The following is a 15,501-nucleotide window of genomic DNA, read 5'->3' on the forward strand; positions in this document are numbered from 1 at the left end:
TATTTTTTGGTTATGCAGAAGCGTGTTTGGCTCAGCGTGAAGGCCTTTTCGTTTTCATTATTATGTTGGTCAAGTTTATCTAGAGAGCACTTTTCATATTTAACTGAAGAGCTCATGTTATGCACTTGTAATTGTAATTGTTTTATGAGAATAATTTAATTTATTTGTTCAGCAAATATGGTGTGGGTAATCTTTTTATGGGTTTCMTAGTTATGTATGGCTACGGTTTTGTGATGTGCGCATTATTTATGACTGGCGGGGGAGGGTATATATGGTATAGTTGTAACTATTATATTTTTACTTTTGTGCAATGATCCTTGAGTTTTCAGTGTTAACAATATTGATGTGTTTACTTTTTACTGAAGGTCTCGGTTGTATAGAGATTTTTGTTTTGATGTTTGCAGGCTGTTGATTTTAAGTTTTTTTTTATAATTTTGAGATAGTGATGGAAGTGAAGTGTTTAAAAGTTGAAATGGAAATATTTCTGTGTTATCTATAGAACTCTTTACGATAATTAAAATCTGAATCTAGAGAATATAAAAAAGGTCTTCATCTTCCAACAGAAYAACRCTAGACCAAACACATCTTTGAYGACTCGGCAGAAACTGGGAGAGCTTGGCTGGGAGMTTTTGATGTATCCACCATATAGCTCTGACCTAGCACCATTGGACTACTATTCGTTTCGGTCAATGCAGAACTCCCTTAATGGAGAAAAGTTGGTTTCAAGAGAAGCCTGTGAAAATTACTTGTTGCAGGTTTTCGCCGAGAAAAAAGAAAGGTTTTACAAAGATTGAAAAATTTCTCTACCGGAAAAAGAACAAAAMGTGGTCGACCAAAATGGTATATATTTGCTTCATTAAAGTTCATTATAAATATAAAAAAAAAATGTTGAAGTTTGATTAGAAATACGAAAATACTTTTCGACTACGCACTAAAATTTAAATTTTAATAATACTTTTAATAAGTTGTATTTTCTACCCTAGTATATAAGATTACTTGAAAACTAAAAGCCTTGTTTTGAAACATTGATAAAGAGCGAGGAAAGTAAATAAAAATCAAGAATCCGTAATAAAAAACTGCGACTTAGATTTAATATTATTTAAAGATTTATCTAAAAAATCTTTGCAGTTTCAGTAGCTTTTATGAGCTACCTTTAGCTATTTTTTTATGTCTTTTTTATTATTTAATTACAAAAATATTAAAATTTTCCCCACAACTGTACTTATAAAGTCTCAAACCCTTTAAGTGGAGTGAGCAGTTGCTAGGGCACTTAAATACAGCTGATTAAATAATTGACAAATAATTATGGCTTAGAAAAGTTTATCACAGTTTATAATATTAGCGATAACTAACGAAAAATTTTTAAACTCGTTCGGAAGTGCGGTGGGTGATGTGRAGAGAATGATTAGTGCACTTGTGCATACATCGGTATATGGGGTCAGTGTGAACAACTGTTGTTTTGAAATTGAATTTTACTTAAGTTGCTAATAACACTGAAATAAAATATAATTGCCAGTTTTTTTGTTTAATTTATACATAAATATGTATGTATGTATGTCKTAATAGAAAATTTAAAATATGGAACTTTTGTGCTAATATGTAGGTCGATGTCGGCAAACTTACTGGCTTGAGAGTTTAAAATATGCCAATTACATTTTCTTTATTCAATAATTTACTTTTTCAGTTATCAAAGTACAAATTTTGAATKAAAAAATAAAAGTGTGCCAAATATTTTGACACTTTCACTCGACACACTATATAATATACATTAATCTGTAATGTGGTATATAAATGTACATTTCTCAATATATCAAATATTTCTTTCATATGATTAAATACCTATGCATGTACATATATATGTATGATAAAATACATAATAATGTACATTTGTATGTATGTATATCACAAATATGCCGCGTACTCTGAATACAAAAGCTCAATAGTATAAAAGACTTGAGGAAAATAACGTTGTGAGCTCGAAGAAAGAATAATGCTTAAGCAACGGTTACCCTCACAGCTTGTTGCTTTTTCGCTTTACGGACGATAAATGTACATATGTATATGTATGTATSTGAGTCATTTASCCATAGGAAAAATTTARTTAAAATTTTAAAGTAAAAAAATACGTGTTTTAGTCAAAACCTTAACTTAGAACTTGCACGAATATAAAATCATGGAAATTGGATTTTTGGCAGACATTTTCGCAAAAAAAAATTGTAAATTTCTGTGAAAATTATCCGATTTTTTTTCAAATTGTTGTAATCGAACAAAATCCTTTTAAGAATTGTATCTCAAAGAGCTGTGTAAAATTTCTTGAAGATCGGTAGAGTATTTCTCGAGAAATCTTGTCAACCGACTTCAAAAACACAGTTTTGAGAAAAAAACGTTTAAAGACGGCGCACTTAGCCTAGCTACACTCGAGTTCACAAGTTCTCAAAGACTGCATCTCCAAAACTGTTTCTCAGATCAACATGAAAATTTAGGACAATATTCTAGAGGTGTTGCAGAATTTAATAAGAATCAATTTTTTGAAACCCGTAAAGTCATTTAACCCCTTAAGAAAATTACCGACACTAAAAATKTAGTTCGGCGAGTCACTGCAGAATAGTATTGCGCTGAAAACTATTGACGCCATGTAAGAAAATCTGGTGTTAGACGTCAAAAGTATTATTTTGTAATGGAGTTGGTTGCAAAAATTTTATTGTTTCAAAATGAACCGATTATAGCCCGATTTTAGTCACTATATGTTGCATTTGCTGAAAAGAAACCGTGAATTGGTCAAAATTACTGCATGTGAAGTGTTTTGTGCTACGTATACAATTTTTTTTTTCTCATGAGTGTTTTGTGTCGCTTGTATTTGTTTTTTGTACTACTGTAATTAACGAGGGAACAACAATTTTTAAGAACAAAAAAGGTAAACGTATATCTGTATATCCACAGCTTTAATTCTATAGAGCTTGAAGTGAGCACGTGCGCGTGTTGACATAAATAAACTTGTAAAGCGAAGKTAGCATTCGCAATCATAGGTTGTCATACCAAGGGGTTTACACAATTGCGGTGGAAAGTAACAACGTGGCTGAAAAAATGCTARAATAATGCTGCGGAGTTGTCAGTCTTTCGACTAAACCTGGATTATAAGTATGAGTCCGATTCGGATATCAGCTTTCCAYAGAAGAGCTCGATTTTGATCGGTCAGTTTGTATGGCAACTACATACATATATGCTATAGTAGCCCGATCGGAACAATATGTTGGAAAATGGTAGCGCTATCTTGGACAGCGATCCATGCCAAGTTTAGTGAAGATATCTTGTCAAATAAAACAGTTTTTTKTACCTGATTTTCATTGAACAATCATGGCTAAATTGACTCAATCATCAAGCTGTTCATGTATAAGCATATGTAAGTCGATTGGCTTTTATATAATATTTCGGTTTTTGGCAACCCTAATGTCCTGGCAACTCAGAACTTTATTGCAAAGTTTAACTTTTTTGATTTTATATTTACTCAGAACGTTTTGACATATGAGCGATATTTGTGTTGTTTACAGTTACTTAAAATATTCCACTCGGCCAAAAAATGGAACTAAATCGCGATTATTTTCTTTACAACTTTCGACGTCGACTAACTCATCAGGAGTGCATATCTAAACTTAATTCAATTTATGGCACTGCAACTTCATCAAGTACTAGTGTTTATGAAGGACGTGTTGAATCCAATGGTCGTAGATCACTCCAAGGCGAATTTAATTAAGGTCGCTGAAAATCAGTAGTTCCGGAAACTAATGATGCAGTGCGCAAACCGATATTGCAACAACGTTGTGTGACCTATCGTGGGATTGAGACAACTAAAGGCATCAGTGGGCCTAGCATACATTTAATATTGCATAATATTTGATTGTAAAAAAAAATATTTTCACGTGGGATCCCACACAATTTGTTGATCGCTCCAAAAAGGCTCACGTCATTTGGTCGAGCTAAATATTAAAAAAAATACAATAACGGAGCTTTGAAACTTGTCTATGACAACATTACAGTGATTTATATGAATGAGCCCGAAAGTAAACAGCAGTCGACTTTATGTCTGTTTTAAAACACACCGTTTCAAGAAATCAGAAAAAACAACAACCGAACCACGACAAGCAAGCTCTAACACATTCACTGAAACAACGGCATTTTTAAGCAYTTAAAACCCCGCTTCCCAGTAAAGTCTAAACTTGACATCGAATGGCTTCTTTTTATTCCCGTACGAAAAGAAATAAACTAAGAGGTCAACGTTTTTCAACAGCTCAAGAGGTGGTTGATGCGTTCAGAATGCATATCTTGGAGGTACTTCAATCAGAGTGGCAAAAGTGCAAAAGAGAATTGGTTCAAACGCATGCAAAAGTATATAAATCTTAATAGAGAATATTTTGAAAAGCAATAAATCAAATAAATTTTCGATCTAATCCCGAAATATAAAAGGCAACCAACGTATGTATGTATTTATTTTGTAGGCTCTTCAACATTTCCTTCTGCGTGTACAAACTTGGAAGTAAAGGACTTTTACGGCTAAAATTTGCATAAAAGAAATTTGAAAAACATATTGTCTATATTTTTGACCATCAGTGTATGTAAGCATTGTCAAATTATTGCACACATTTCATTTTGCGGCATTTCGCCACACACTCATCGCATATTCAAATTTATACGGTTCGGCTTCATTTCTCTAAATTTTTCTTAAACTTTTTACTCATATTCATTACACATATGTATGTATCATGTACATCTTCACAAGTACAAAAATTTTACTCACTTTAGTTTAAAATATATAGTTAGAATAATTGTTTCAAATGAAATGCTAACAATGTAAACAGTACGGCAAATAAATATAAAGACATGCTTTGAATTTTAATGGCTAGAAAAAGTATTTGTTCGTAATACATAGATACGAGTACAAACGTTTCAGTAACGAACAGAACGGCTTGAGCGGGTAYACACTCGTAAAATAAAATGAAAAAATATTTACTTGCACACAGTTTCAGTTCCGTCAGCACTTTTACGCATTAAAACGGGCACGGAATTTAAGGTAGTCAGCAAATGACAGAAACGGTAATACTGGTGACACCAAAGCACCAAAAACTAATGCAATGAAAAACTATGATAAATAAGATAAAAAGTAACGGCGGCAAAGTCAACGAGTTTTTTAGCTACGCGGCGCACTTGAAATCTTAATTAGAATAGTCAGCAACGAGGTTGACACGTTTCGATTAAAATACTAACAATAGCTAAACGCGTGCTTGGGTATATATATATACATACATACATACATACATACATACATACATCCATGTATCTATATATTTTTTAGTACGGTGGCAATAGAACACACACACAAATTGAACTTTTGCCAGCTGAAAGCGTGGCTAGTTGGCAGCAGCGGCAAAAGTCAAGTGATAAAAAAATTGTGCAAACAACAATAATAGTAACAACATAGGCCACACTAAACGACCGCAGAACTGTGATGATGCGAGTGGCTGCGGAAGGTACACGGCCCACAGGCTGTCTGCCACGGTGACGGCGCGCATTACGTTTCGTCGTTTTTGTCGCTTGGCAGGCAGCGCATTTATCGAAGCATTGACACTTACACTACAAATGAACTAATATACACATACATATATAAATGTCGTATATTTTWCTCATTTAAACAAATGAAATAAACGCTTTCAGACGCACAAGTCCACAAGTTGTGGGCAGCCGCGTCACTGCGATGGCGGTTGAATGACCGCGCCGCTGCCAACCGGCTCTGTGCGCTGAACAGCGCAAATATATTTGCTTTGAAAGTAAAATGAAAAAAAAAACAAACAATAATAATTTACGAAATTAAATGAATTAAAGATGAAACAGTGAAAAAATAAAAAAAAAACGAGCGCACATTTGTAGTCACACCGGCTGGCCAACATCCGTTTGCTGCTCCTCAGCTCAGCTCATCTGCGTTCAGCCGATGCATCTCACTCTCATATGGGTTAACTACACTCATTCATATACATATATATGTATGCATGTATGTGTAGGTGTTTAACTTCTTAATCACGTTTAAATGTCAGCTGCATATGGCTTACTGTCAGCGCTTGGAACAGTTATAATTTTTTTACAAATGCTGACTTTTTTATGTACATACATATACGAGTATAATGATTATATATTTAAAAAAGTTTATGTTCCTTTTTATACCCTGAATAGYGGAGGATGAAGTCATGTGTAGAAGTTCACGCAAATGAGGAAAGTTTTCKGATCGCCATTCAATTGGGAGTGGTCAAAAGCAATTCTTTTACATATGGCTCAAGCAGCTCACGACTTCAGGTCTTAGACCAAGTATCCTCTGGATAGCCAAAGAACATCGGGATGAAAGCAGGSTTGTGCGCTGGGCTTRGGACTACGTAAAGCAGGCTCGGACGAAAAGACGTTAAGCAATATCAAAAGCTCAAGGTTTTAGACAAGGCGACTCCCTTTCKGATRACCACTTCAATCTACTCTTGGAGAAAATAATTCGAGCTGCAGAACTAAATAGAGAAAGAACCGCCTTCTATAAGAGTGATATTGATATCATTGACCTCAAAAACCGCAGTGAACAGAGCAAGACGAAATATTACCTGTCATCAAACAAACAGTCGTCGCACTCACGTCTAGACCCCCACGTCACTGTTGACAGTCATAACTTCGAAGTCGTAAATAATTTCGTTTATCTTGGAACCATGAGCTGTGTGAGAAATACGACGACATTTACATAGTTCAGCGAATTAAAAGACAGCGGCTACGCTGGGTAGGTTATGTCGTCCGAATGGATGAAAACACTCCAGCTCTGAAAGTATTCGACACAGTACCAGCCGGGGCAAGCGGAGGAAGAAAAGGACCTGCAATCCATTTTAGAGATCAGGAGGAGAAGGACCTGGCTACACTTGGTAAGTATCCGGAATTGGAGCCAAATTGCGAGCAGAAAAAATTACTTGCACGCTGTTAACTTGGTTATAAGGAGGATAACAAAGGAGACAATATAAAGTATATACATATGGATATGTAAATGATCAGCGTAGCAAGCTGAGTCGATTTAGCCATATATGTCCATCCACCAAAATCGAACAATTATAGCAATGACAATCGGATGCTATACAAACTGAACGATCAGAATCAAGTTCTTCTACGGAATTTTTTTTTTGATCTGATTTTGAAAGATATCTTTATGGCGTAGGTTATTATCGGAAACATCGTCACATTCTTCGACGAAATTGTACAGATCGAACTTCTATAGCATTTAGCTCCTGTATAAGCTGATCAATCAAAATCAAGTTCTGGTATGGACAATATCTTGTATGGATATCTTGACGTGAGTTATTGTCTTACGCAATGGTGTAATCTACAAAGTAATTGTTCAGATCGCATGACTATAACATATAGCTGCCATACAAACTGATCAATCAAAATCAAGTCCTTATATGGACAACTTTTTGATTTGACTAGATATCTACAGGAAATTTGGCATAGATTACTATCAAAAGTAACGGTCCATTCTCTGAAAAAATTCTTCAGATTAGACATCTATAACATATGTATAGCTGCCACATAAATCTGATTGATAAAAATCAAGTTGAGGATACTTTTATACCCTTTTACGCCATACCTTCCATGCACCTCTGAATGGTATTATATTACAGCTTCTGTATAACCAAGTTAACATTTTTTCTTGTCTTTTTTTTTGGGCTTTTGCCTACGTACTTGAAAATGCTTACGAGTTTTCCAAGTATGGCAATTTAAGTGGCGAAATGTTAATGTTGGCATTTTGCGGTTTCAATTTCATTATGCCCCTGCGGCGCGTCCTCTACCACACTTACACTTCTACTTCTTCTGCAAGTTATGCTTTCGCCTCTTCGTGTCTCAACTTTGACTTTTTAATGTCGAGTGCATATTTTATTTCAGTGCAAAGTTGGCGCTTCATTAATTWTATTTGCCGAAAATTGCACAAAACGTCGTCGTGGTGACGTACAACTGCGACATGCATACCACACAAATATATGTATGTATATAGTAAGTACATCTGCACTTACATAAGTAGTTGGCCAAGCTGCTCCTTTACGAATTCCGCATTTCAAAACAACTTTTCCTTTTCCACAGTGCTGAACTTTGGCATTTGAAGAGGAGTGCTGTTAATGTAGCATCTTCCGTTACATAGTACATAGTTCCATCTTATTTTCCATGACAATTGCCATTGTACAGTGGTTTATGGCATGACAGAAATACGCTCGGAGCGTTTTTGTTGATAATCAAAGCCGGTATCACTTCCTTAAAGAATTTTTTSAAATTTTAGGGAAAACTAGAAAGAACGTTCACTTCGGTTGCACCAAACTTTCATACAAGATCTCCATTTTTATCTATCTAAATAACAGGTCAATTCAAGGCGCTACTAGAATTATCAATCATCAAGGATTGGTATCCTAAGTTTTTACCTGGTGAAATGRGCTACGAAGACGTTGAACGGAGTGGATGCCCAAAAGTGGTTGTTACCGAAGAAATCTTCACAAAAGTCCTTAGAATAATTTTGGATGAGCGTTAAATGAAGTTGTTCGAGATAGCAGGCATTCTAGAGATATCAATTGAATGTGTACTTATTGAGAAAGGAAGGACCATCAACAGTTTGAAGGGTAAAATCGCCTAAAAACAACTGCATTTAAAGAAAKAGTTTTTTACAAGACAAGAATGCATGAATTGTGCTTCGAATTGCTTACGCATTCACCGTAATCTCCAAATGTGGGCCCAAACGACTATTTTCTATTCTCAGATCTCAAAAGAATGCCCACTGGGAAGAAATTTTCGGCGAACGAAAAGATGATCTCTGAAACTGAGGTCAATTTTAAAGCAAAGGACTAATCGTACTACAAAAATGGATGGTCGATATAACCAGTGTATCACATTTGAAGGGAACTATGTTGAATAAATAAAAACAAATCTTCCCAAAAAAGAACGTATGTTACTATAGTAGGCCGGTGACTTTTTAATTCACCTGTTATATGTATTTATATACCAAAAATACCTTCGAAAAAGGAAACAAATTCCAGTTAGAATTAAATATTTTATGAGATGCAAATAAATACCAGAGACAACCTGTAGGAACCACTAGCAACGACCAAACTAAACATAAAGCCATAAATCAACAGCAACAACTTATTTGAAAACTAATACACTGTATACACTATCGCTGGAGGCAAACAACAAGCTGAGGACGAAGCGTCAACTTGAACGCTAACGTATCGTCACAGCATCTGCGTCGTGATTATTCGCATCATCTGCTGCTTGCTTTGTTGTAGCATGGCTATGCAGCAACATTTCATGTATTTGTAACTTCAACGACACAAACAAACGAATACTTTGGTATGAAGGTGTATGCCTGAATATACGTGTGTGTGTGCATTGACGGTGTTGTTTGCATTTTAAGGTTTGACTTTTCCCATTGTGTAAATCGCACTTACAGCTACTTCGTTTGCGCTCCCACTACACACAGCCTCACATCGTACCCCCTCCTATATATGCCCCTTGTATGCGCTTGACTACAATACAATTTGTGCTCATTTCGCCGCAGTTTGTGGTCCCGGTCAAATATTCACCCAGCTACACTACTACAAGTGCAATAGCAGTTATGTTCACATATTTACATACGTATCTACATATTTTTGTGCACTGTTGTTTGTGTCGTTGGCGCTTCTTCGGCTTATTATTCATTTTTGTTGTGGATTGTCATTTTTCCTTTATTTTGTGCATTATTATTGTAATTTTTTTTTTGTAAACGAATAAATACACTTAAATACATAACAACAAACCAAATCTTCATCGTCTTAAAAWTTTTTTACCATCGTTGTTGTTGTTGCTGCGGTTTTCATTACTACAAGGGATTTGAGCTGCTGCATTATTGTCTGTATAGACGACGTTACTGTCATCCTTCATTCGTAATGGTATTAAACATGTTATTCTCTTATTATTTTCACACTAATCGCTTCGTTTTGTGTGAGTTCGGTATGTGCGTGCGTGTGCGTGCATGGGTGAGCTTACAGAAAGCGTAAGTTTCATTGCACAAAGTAATRCCTTTCTTGAATGGCTGACGAAGGGCTTAGGCCATATGCATGCGGATATACACATCCATACATATGAACATACACATACATATGGGTGGAAATAAATTTACAAATATGTAAATTAATATGGAATCATTCTTTCCTTTTAGTTGAAAGTTGCATTCAAGAGTTAATAATAATAATAAGTCGACAACATAACCTGGATATTCTGCAGTTCTAGATTTAAAAGTAATGAACATAGTCTAGACTCACGCCCTCATGATGGGGCTGATAGATCGAGAAGATTACAGGAAATGTCTAGAGCAGAGCACCAAGGAAATAATGGAGCATATCTTATGCACTTTGCCAAAGCTACACTGTAAGCATCTGCGGTCCCCACAGTATGATACACTGGAGGAGTTATCGACAGTGAGGTCGCAGAGTCTGTTAAAACCCGCGTCAAGCGCAGGCATACATCCAATGACTACTCTTGGACTTAGCAAGTGAACACCATCTGGATAAACTGGTGCGTGGCTTATTGGTCTTCCAGATTAACATAACCTAACCTTTATAAATAATGAGTTCGGAACCCGAAAAGTGTTTTCGTGCAAAGCAAAGCGGTGACTAAACTTCAATCGAAGAATCTGAGTCAAAAAGTGGTTCGTAAGAATTTTTTAGTTTACTGTAATCGAAAAATTATAAACGAATTTTTTCCGAAACGTAGTTTTTACAGTMGGMAAGAAAAATTTTTCCGAAACGGTTGGRCCGATCATTTCGAAATTTCACACGACCTTCTTTTRTCAGGAACGAAAATTTTGACTGTTTTTTTGATAATTGTCTATAAAGTAATAATCTAGAGAAATCTTGCCAACCGACTTCAAAAACGCATTTAAAGACGATGTACTTAGCGAAGCTAGCCTCGAGTGCACGAGTTCTCAACGCTGTATCTCCGAAATTATTACTGGAATAAACTTSAAAATTTAGGACAATATTTTAGARATGTTGTAGAATTTATTAARACATTAAAAATTCTTTATATTTTTTGAAATCCATCTAACATCTTAAGCTGRAAAAACTTCTTCACTACCAAACAATTGTTTTGTGGAGACTACGGGATGAAGGATATCCAAATTTTTTCAAAATTTTTATTGAAGTTAGACATTAGATTTTAAAAATATTGTTACATTTTATTTACTTAATAAAAAATTCCTCTGCTAAAAAATTTAAAAGGGGTTTTTTCTGATTTTTAAGGGGATAAAACAACACAAAGGAGACGATAAACAAAGTAAAACAATCCCTAAAAGTTCCACCTCTCGCATAGATCATAGAAGAAAAGAGACACTTGAAAATAGTTAACTTGAGCTTGAGCTCATTTCATAAAACTAAACCTGGATATTTATCGTAATTCACTAATTATTAGGCTCTAATCACACATCGTGCTACCCCACCACCATCATCAAAAAACAACTCCACCTTCCACAATTTGAAAAACAAATAATTTTTGAAACCCAAAAATGGTTTTTATAATTTTGAAAAAAAATTAAATAATTACTTCTTTGAATATTTTTCTTTCACAATTTGAAAAACAAAGCATTTTTAATACCTAAATAAAATTTTTGTTTAATTTACACAAAAAAATAAATTAATTACATTTTTCAATATTTTCTATGAATGAGAAAGTGTCAAAAACTCAAAATGTTCGCATGTTTGGTTTTTCATACAACTTTTAAAACTATCCATCCTAATACACAAGCAACAGTCGCTAGTTGTTTTCGCATTGCAGTCCATAACCACCAACAAGACCAATTATTTACAGCCTTACTATATACATATATACACATATGTATGTACAAGAAATTACATATGCTATGTATGTATGTAGTAGAGTCAATATACGTTCTGTGGTCATTTATGATATGCGAAGAGTTGCTGTCGACAGTGAATTCAACGAAAGCAATGATTCTACTTTACGGCTTACAGCTCATCGCTTCTGCTGGAGTAAGCAATACGCTGTCTTATTGTGTATCATATACTACATACATACTTCTGAAAATTACGAAAAATCTATTACATGACAAGGGAAATATTTAACTTGCTTTATGGAGCCAAGCCAATTCTGTACAAACATAGTTACATATGTACATGTTTTTATATATGTATGTACATATGTATGTATTTMATTTAGAATAAAAGTTTTGTCAATTGTGTTTATTGCATAAATGTTTTTACTTGTGAAATATCTGCAAGTCTGCAGAATTACATTTTATTAAAAAGACATACATATGTATGTATAGTATACATGCATGCGACTGTCGAAAATTTTGATTTCATAAAGCCATGCGCGACGTGACAGCGAAAAGTAAACTGGTTTCGGCAATARCCAAATTTTGCAAGATTAGCATATTTTGTAAATATTTTTACATAAGTATGTGCACATAACATAATCTACGCCAATCAAGAAGAGATGTGCACATAACATTTACTMAACAGAAAAATGTCGCAATTAAAGAACAGTAAACATAAGGAAAAGTGCGTTTGAAGATGGCAATTTAGGAAAATAAAAATTCAGAATARAAAGTAAATGTGTTCATAAAGCAACACAAGTACAAAAAATGCCGTTAAAACATTTAAATAGAGGCTAAAGTGAGCAATAGAGGTTAACTCTCATAACCAAACTTTTTTTGTAATTTTTTAGCTATGCCACTTTGCATGTAAACAAGGGTTACGTGTCTGTATGTTTCGTTTTTAATTTTCTTTGATTTTCAACAGCGTTTGCATAGGCAATAATAATGAAAACATCACGTTACATTAACCTTATAATAATGCACTAATAATGCACATATGTATATAATAATGTATGCATGAATTATTATTGCATGCTTTCCTCCAACTCTTATTCGATGTGAATGTCGAATGTCGAAAGCAGAGGCTAACAAAAAATATTACTTTTGCATTGTCAGCTGCTTCATCAATAAGATTTCAATGATATTTGATGAAAGTGGACTGTCGCGCATTTCATTTTTTGTTTACAGATTTGATGTTTTTTAATTGTGAAAATTAWCAGAAAGACAGCGCTGAAGGTTGGAAATAAAGTCGCTGATACAGACATATGCACACATATAATTTTCATTCAGTACGATCGATGCTCAGCGGCAAAAATCAAAGCGGGTGTCAGCGAGAGTCTTTGTATTGGAGTATGATTTACTTCAGCGGAAGTAATTACTGTAGCATGAGGTAGTCATAAATTTCACCAAAAAGTATATATAAGTCGATGATGGATGATAGGAGATTCGGTCTACTCTTCTATTTTGACTCTCAACACTTTAAGACTGTATTGTATGAGAGCTAATTTCGTTTTCAGAATTATTTTGAAGTAAAAAAATAGATCGGTTCTTGAAAAATAGACACGATTTTGGGAAATCGTGTATCGACAAGCCGAAATGTTGGCCGCTTTTGCTAAGAAGACACCGTTTAGTGCAAGTAAATAATAATAGGTAAAATTATAGTTTTTGCATACTATCTTCTGGTGGGAAGGGAACCACCTKTTCGTCGATTTCAAAGCTGATTTTGACAACATAAAAAACAGCAGCCTGTCGCTATGCCTTAATTTGGTATTCTCGCAAAACTAATACGGTCCYATGCTACTTCGGACTGAGTAGGCAATTGAGAAGCAAAGTCCTCTCTCGACTAACAAAAACCAAACTCTTTAAGTCACTCATAATTCCCGTCCTGCTATATGGTACAGAGGCTTGGACGATGACAACAACTGATGAGTCGACGTTGCGAGTTTTCGAGAGAAAAGTTCTGCGAAAGATTTATGGTCCTTTGCTCGTCGGCTACGGCGAATATCGCATTCAATGGAACGATGAGCAGCATGAGTTATCCGACGACATTGACATAGTTCAGCGAATTAAGAGACAGCGGCAGCACTGGCTAGGCCATGTCTTACATATGGACAAAAACTCTCCAGCTCGCGGGGGAAACAAAAGAAGAGAAGACCTCCACTCCGTTGGAAAGACCATGAGGAGAAGGACCTAGCTTCGCTTGCAAACTCCAACTGGCGCCACGTTGCGGAAAGAAGAAACGACTTGCGTGCTGTTGTTAACTCGGCTATAACCGCGTAAGCAATGTCTACGCTAGGAAAGAAGAAGAAGTTGAAACTTCAAAGCACATCAGAAGCAGACAGCCTTTTCGCAATACTTTCGATTCAGTTTATTTGTTCAATATTACGTCTATGTCCAAGTTTAAAATGCTTCATAATATTTGTTAAACTTTTACTAATATTTGACAAAGCAGCTGCATAAATAAACTGTTTTGGTGAATTTTGTGTTATGAAATTGTTTTCAAACGAGATATAACATACTACGTACATATAATATTAAAAATCGGAATCGTTGCTTTCTTCACTCATGTACGACAAACTCTTTTTCGTGGCTAGATTTAGGAACTAATTGTTGAATAACTAATTTTCAGTTTAATTACATTAATTTGTAGTAATTTTCTTCCTAGAATCACTCACTGGTTTAAAAATAATAAAAGCTACTTGAATTTCGAATGAGACAAAAAAAAAACAGTGCAACTTTATCCTTACATTTCGTTTTTAATGCGAGTTCACAGGTTCAGAAAAAGAAAATTGGAAAAAGTAAAAGCACGAACAAAAAAAAAAACTGGCCGCAACGCAAAGCTATTCTGCATACGCCATTCACTCCGTATTTTGTTCATTTCCAGCACATTTTTCCACGCACATTTGCTTTTACAGGAATGGGATATCCCTCTGCTCGCAAAGTCGACCAAATAACATTAAAGCTGAAGCAAAGAAAGCATAGAAGAAAAAATTGGAAAAATGGTGGCACGAAAAAAACATTAGTGTTCCATTTCTTGTTCCCTTGGGGCCGATGCGTAGTGCGGCAGCGACAGCGGCAGAGAGCTTTAGGGATATTGGGTATAGTGGTTGTTGCAATATTGAGGAAAAAATTTCCACAACACATTTTCATTTGTATATATAAAAATAAATAGGATGTATTTTAGGAAAATCGTGGAAATTTACTGAAAAAACTTCCCAGGCTTTCTTGCATACAGAAAATATGGGCGTGATTTGCAAACAGAAGATTTGTTGGTCTATATTTCTTTCAAAATGCAAATGAGATAAGGTACTTCAGTTAAGCAATTCGGGAACTCTTTCTTAGTTTATGAGAGTTAAGGCTAATAAAACAATGTGCAAATACGCAAAGGCAGTGATCTAATCTAATCGGCACAAACCCGGGTTTTTATCCAACTAAAGACTGCCAATAGACGGGATTCTTCAAATTTACCTAAGGAACTAAAAATGGAGTCGACATTCCGTTCTCCAGGTAGTCGGGCCTAGCTAATCGGACCGGGTTTTAACCAGCCAAAGACTTTCAAATAGGCAGAATTCTTCAAATTT

General features: G+C 35.0%; 1 protein-coding gene across 5 annotated transcripts in view; it reads right to left on the bottom strand.

Annotated features, from left to right (window-relative positions):
• Nucleotides 1-15,501, bottom strand: part of LOC108970099 (polypeptide N-acetylgalactosaminyltransferase 5) — a 61,319-nt gene that overhangs the window by 34,226 nt on the left and 11,592 nt on the right. The window lies entirely within an intron of this gene.

This window comes from Bactrocera latifrons, unplaced genomic scaffold (genome assembly GCF_001853355.1).
Source record: "Bactrocera latifrons isolate USDA-ARS-PBARC rearing strain unplaced genomic scaffold, ASM185335v1 scaffold_28, whole genome shotgun sequence".
NCBI lineage: Eukaryota > Metazoa > Arthropoda > Insecta > Diptera > Tephritidae > Bactrocera > Bactrocera latifrons.